At 37.8% G+C, this 6,641-nt stretch overlaps 1 pseudogene; it reads right to left on the bottom strand.

The window, feature by feature from the left end:
• Nucleotides 1–1,880: 1,880 nt before the first annotated feature.
• On the bottom strand, nucleotides 1,881–1,979 carry LOC132275664 (small nucleolar RNA R71; annotated as a pseudogene).
• Nucleotides 1,980–6,641: the final 4,662 nt, after the last annotated feature.

Consider the following 6,641-nt stretch of genomic DNA (forward strand, 5'->3'; position numbering starts at 1 on the left):
GTAGTGTAGATGTAGTGTAGTTGTAGTGTAGTGTTAAATGGGAAGACAATCCATACTTGTTGTTTGATGATCCAAGCTTTTGAATGCAAGAAACATATGTCTCTAACCTTTTGTTGTATTTGGATTGTGAGCTTAATGAAATGATTAATGACTTGTTTTGATCTATTGTGCCTTTCACATGTTGTTTAGATAATATATGCTTCATTGTTTAGATATATTGTGCCTTTCACATGATGTTTAGACAATACATGCTTAACTAGTCATCCTTGCTTGTTGAATCAACCAAACACACACACACTTCAATATTGCAGCACACCATTTGCCCTCATTAGTCATTTATCAACGGTATAGAAATGCATTGCTTGGTGGTGATCTCTAAACCCTAAGGTCTCTATCTCTCTTACTTATTCTTAATTGCATTCTTTTGTTATCACTTAGTTTAATTTAGTTGTTATCTAATCAACCAACCAACCAATTGTTTAATCACTCGACCTACTAGCCCTAATAGCGATTCCACGACCTTGTTCGATCCTCGCAATCCCTTGGGACAATCCCTACTCACTCTTGCTATATTTTTAGTGAAGGTAGTAGTGGCTTTTATAAATGTAAAACTCTTAGCCCTCGCCTTAAAATCCACACACTCTCAAACTTGACAGTAGTGCGACACAACACACGGTCAGTTTTTGGCGCCGTTGCCGGGGAATTGATTGATTTGATTTGGCAACGTCAGATTTGTGGAATCAATTAGGATTAGTACTCTTTTGATCATGTCTTTACTTTATTTTTTATTTTTCTATTTGGTTACTTATTGTGTTATTTTTACTTGACTACGTGCATTTTTGGAGAGGAAGCAAGCAAAGGAGCATTCAAGCAAGCAAAGAAAGTAAAAAGCTAAAAATTCTAAAAATTTGCTAAGCCAAGCTTTAAATTTGGAGTTGAAGTGCTGAAGGACCTTTGTGAGACTTTCTTTACTTAATCCCTTAGTTAAATCGTCGACCCGCGTGGAGGCTTATTTTTATTTGTTCTTGCATCATTGTTGTTAAAATATGGGAGTATGAATTAAGTGTTTGTGGAAGAAGTTTAATTAAAATTTTTGTGAAGGCATAATGTTTGTCATTCTTTGTGCTTGTTGTGTTTTACATTGTGTATGCATGGACGTCGTTCATTGAGACCAACTCTTGTCCCTCTTGATTTGCATCTTGAATCCATCGTTAGAAATCCTAGGGGAAGAGGAAGTTCAAATAGAACCAATCTATCAATGGATGACCATAATAATGATCATGTTAAGGACCTTGGTCATATAGACCAACAAGGTATCCTTCATCCCAATGTGCACAATGAGAACATACAAGTAACATTAGGCATGCCTAGGCCATTCATTCACTAACCACCACAACAACAAGGCCAAGTTCCATATGGAATGCCAAGGCCAATGTATGCCCCATAACCTCCCATCATCAATCAAGGAATTCCAAACCAAGGTGTTCATGTTGTACCTCAAGTAGCTAATCCACCTCTTGCTTTAAGAGACCATTATGTGCCTAATGAGTATAATGCACCTACATGCATCCAATTGCCTCCATTTAGAGCACATCGTTATGAAATTAAGCCACAAACCATTCAAATGCTTCCTAACTATCATGGACTTCCAAGCAAAGAACCTTACAAGCATTTGGATGAGTTTCTTGAAGTATGTTCCACCGTAAAATATACGACATGCCAGAAGAGGTTTTAAGATTTAAACTTTTTCCATTTATCTTAAAAAACAAGGCAAAGTATTGGTTTAACAATCTTAGGCCTTTTTCAATCACTTCTTGGGCAGAAATGCAACAAGAGTTCTTGAAAAAGTACTATTCGGTTTCAAAGACCAATGCCATGAGAACCTCAATTCGAGAATTTTCACATGGGGATGGAGAAACGTTTCATGAGGCATGGGAATGCTTCAATGAATTGCTTAGGAAGTGTCCACATCATGACATGCCCAAATGGCAATTAGTTCAATATTTCTTTGAGAGTTTATCGGACAACTATAAGGGTATGGTTGATGCTTCCATAGGTGGCTCATACATTGATAGGCATGAGGATGACGTATGGCGTCTTTATAGAGCATAAGTGAAAATTCTTTGCATAGAACACTATCATCCAAGAATGGTAGAAATTCATAAGGTAGGAAGAGTGTTGGCTTACATCAAGTCGACCATTCAAATGAAATAGCCGCCGAAATGAAGTCTTTATCTCAAAGGTTTGATCAATTTTTGATTAACCAAAACTCGGTGAATCAAGTATCTTCCTTCCCTAACCATTCTCATAGTGCATCAAATGAAACATGTATGACTTGTTCTAGTGTTCTTCATTCTACTTCTCATTGTCCTCACGGACAAGTGCAAAATGAACCTAATGAACAAGTTAATGCAGCTTTCGTGAACCAAGGAAACAATCCTTATGGTACTCACTATAATCCAAGTTAGAGGAATCATCCGAATTTCTCTTGGAAAAACCAAGGAGAGGGCTCAAACCCTTCCCAAGGCAGTTTTCAAGGGAAGTACATTCCACCTCCACTTCAAAACCAAGGATCCCAAGGTTATAGACCTTATCAATCACAAGGGAATCAATTTGCTAATTCTCATTTTCCTAACCAATCTTATTCCCAAGGTAATACTAGAAGTCCCGCCTTTGAAGAAAAAGTTTTGAATACTTTGGGCACTTTAGAGGCTAACACACAATTGCATCATTCTCACTCTTAATCTATTGCGAAGCTAGAAACCCCAGTAGGGCAAATAGCAAGCACTCTCAATGCAAGAGAGAAGAGAAAGATGCCTATTGATGCCCCACCTAAGCAACAATGTGTTGTGGAAACCCATTCCTCATCGGAAGGCCACACCATTGAATATGTTAATGCGGTGACTACCTTACGGAGTGGTAGGGTAATGGACAATCAAGTAGAAATGTCCAATGAAGAGAGTGAACCGATGCATCCTCAAGTTGTCACCCGTCCCGTTTCACATCTCATTCCTCCTTCATTGCATGTGCATGATCTTATGAATGAGAAATCTTCAAAATGTGATTTGAAAAGTGATTTTGAAAATGATTCATCGAAAAAAATCTTGAAAAATGTGTTTGAAAAAGAAGTTTTGAAAAATGATGTTGAAAAAGTTTTGTCGAAAAATGGTTTGAAAACTTCTTGTGTTGAAGAGAGTTCAAAAGAAAATTCTGAAAAAGTGTTTGAACCAAAAGTTCCATTTCCGGATGCCTTAAAAGGATCCATTTCAAAAGACAAGCAAAAGGCAAAAACCAATGAAATTGTGGAAATGTTTAGGTAAGTGAAAGTTAATCTTCCACTATTGGATGCAATCAAGCAAATTCCGGTTTATACCAAATTTTTGAAAGACTTATGCACCCAAAAGCAGAAGAACAAGAGCCAAGCACCAAGAAAAGTGGTTTTGACCGAGCAAGTAAGCTCAATTTTGTAACATAACACTATTCCAAAGTTTAAGGACCCCGGTTCACCCACTACATCATGTATTATTGGTGATCATATCATTAATCGGGCGCTTCTTGACTTAGGAGCAAGTGTAACACCTTCTTCCATACTCGGTTTATGTCAAATTGGGCCTAGGTGAATTGAAACCGACGTCGATAGTTTTGCAACTTGCCGACCGATCCATTAAGAAGCCTAGGGGTATAATTGAGGATGTTTTTATTAAGATTGATAAATTCTTCTTCCCGATTGATTTTGTTGTCATAGACACGGAACCGGTCCCCAATCCTAAGAGCCAAATTCCCATTATCTTTAGCCGTCCTTTCTTGGCAACCGTTAATGCCAACATCGATTGTAGGACGGGGATAATGAAGATCTTATTTGGCCACATGAAGGTGAAGTTGAATATCTTTAATCCCAAGCCCAATTCATTTGACAAATATGAAGGAGAGGTTAATGTTGTAGATAAATGTCATGATCTTCAATGTCAATGAAATGAGCTTTTGTGTAAGACCAAAACTTCCAAAGGATTATCTTCAACCTTGCATTCTTAAAGTCTTGTTTCAAATTGTTGCTTTGAAAAGGCATGGAAGCCCAAAGGTTGCGATTGCATAAACAAGGGACCAAAGGTTTCTTTTGAGCTTAATCTAACAACTTCTTCAAAGAACCATTTGTTGGGTGGAGTTCAAAGCATCTATCACCCCAACAAGGAGGGGATGCATTATAAGATCTTTGATCCGGGCTAAAAGAGCCCAATGTCTTGCTAGAGACGTTAAAGACTAGCAAAAGCATTCGTAGGGTGTTAAAACCCTATTCTTCCCTCACTTCTATCTTTCATTTCATTTCCTGCGATGTCTAGATACTTGTTTTTGGTTTTCATATGCATTGAAAGGAATTTTGGTGAGGATTGCATGAGCTTTCATGTAATTATTGAGCATTCTGCATAGTTCGATCGATCTCAAACCTGAGTTCGATCGATCGAACTCCATTCTACATCCAACACTTAGAAAAATTTTCGACCTGCAGAAACCTGCATCCAAATCACCTCTCTATCCCATCGTTCGAACTAATTCTTAGATCGATCAAGAGACTTTCGATCGATCCAACTTTAAAGTTCGATCAATCTCATGATTCAACACTTAGAAAAATTTTGAGCCTGCATCAACCTGCATATTTCACCTCTCTGTCTTATCGATGGAAATATTCCAAGATCGATCTGAAGTTCTTCGATCGATCCAACTTCCAAGTTCGATCGATTTCATGTTCCAACACTTAGCCAATTTTCTGAGCCAAAAACCTGCATATTTTTTCTCTCTGTCTGATCGATCGAACTCTTGTTTCGATTGATCTTAGTTCTTCATTTCATTATTTTGACTTTGTTTTGACTTTTCAAATTTTCAAAAATCCAAAAATATTTTCACTTTTATTTTCATTTCATTTCATTTTATTTTATTTTATTATTCCAAAAAAAAAAAAAGTTTTCAAAAATTCAAAAACATTTTAATTAGTCTTTAATTATTATTGTTTATTTAATTAAATTTAAATAAATAAATAAAACCAAAAATATTTTATTCTATTTTATTTTACTTTATTTTCCAATTTTTAATTTTAATTCTAATTTCTAATTTTTAATTTTGCATTTTCAAAATTTTTAAAAATCCAAAAAATACTTTGAAGAGAGTTCATCAAAGTTCAATCGATCTCAGTTGAAGTTCAATCGATCGAACTCTGTCGGGAATGCTTTTAAAAATAGAATCGAGGGTTTTCTAGATCGATACCTTAGATCGATCTCACCCTCTCTGCATACCCTAACCCCCTTCTCCGTCGCCATTGTGCCATCACCTCTCCCACCTCCGGTGAACTTTCCGCCGAGCATCTAAGCATCAATCTCTCTCTTCCTTCTCGGATTCATCTTCACTCTTCCACATCTCCACTTCTCTCATCGTTTGAGATAAGATCCGAGAATGTCCTTCATGATTTAAGCTTCAATCTTGTGCATACATGTTTTATATGCTGCATACATGCTATATACATGACAAAATCCTCAATTGTTGAAGCTTGAAGCATTTGTGTCTATATATGTATATATATGTTTATATATGTGTATATATTTTTGATGATTTGATTCGATTTGGGAGTATGGGCTTTGAACAGTGGCTAGGATTGATTGATGTGTTGTGTTGATGAGCCCACGAACACGTTCGTGTAGGCCCCATGCTTCTAAAGTCACAGATCTGTGACTGTTTATATTCGTCACACAGTTTGATCGATCGAACTTGTATCTCAGATCGATCTTGAGAGATCGATCGAACTCATGTCTCAAATCGATCGAAGTTGTGAGATCAGTCTTACTTATTTTCGATCGATCTAACTTTTGTGATCAATCTCACTCCTTTTTATGATCGATCGAACTTCACAGATCTCACACACACACTTCATTCATCATATCTTATATTCATGCTATCTCATATATGCCTAATGCCTGTGATATTCCACATAGGATGCATTTTATACCTACATTGTTTAGCATGTTTCATATCCTACCACTTGCATAGATTCATGTTATATCTGTTTTGTCTATTTTACTTGACATTCATGTTTCTATATTATGCTTAAAATTTCTTATTCTTGCACTAACTCCCATTGTAAGTTTTTCTTTTTCTTTTCGCAGGCCATGGTTAAGAGGAAGACCGTTGCTAATAGGCAACACGGGCCCCACCGACACATTAGGCCACGGACAGAGGAGCCAGCAGAGCCCTCTCATGCATAGGAGGAGCCAGCACAGGCTACCCCACCTCAGTCATCATCTCATGAGGCCAAGGATGACCATATACTATCCACCTCTGTGGCTTATCCTGTATTTACACCATCACCATATCCACCGCATACTGGAGCTGAGCATTCACCTATACCAGCTCAGCCAGCTCATCTGAAGGGTGATAGGCCCACGCCTAGATATGCGCATATGGCGGTCGACCATGAGTCAATATTCGATACGGCCTTCTTCTTTAGATCGGTGCTGACCCGATCCGCTTACCATAACATCATTCAGAGGGGCCTGGCAGCTATTCTTGCCCCAGTCACAGAGTCGGTCTACCCGCAGCTGGTACGGTTGTTCTACCAGAACCTCCGGCCATCCCCACGTACCACAGCAAAGCTAGTC

Source organism: Cornus florida, unplaced genomic scaffold (assembly GCF_030987335.1).
Source record: "Cornus florida cultivar Cherokee Brave unplaced genomic scaffold, ASM3098733v1 CherokeeBrave_3.0.0_Hap2_Chr09, whole genome shotgun sequence".
Lineage (NCBI taxonomy): Eukaryota > Viridiplantae > Streptophyta > Magnoliopsida > Cornales > Cornaceae > Cornus > Cornus florida.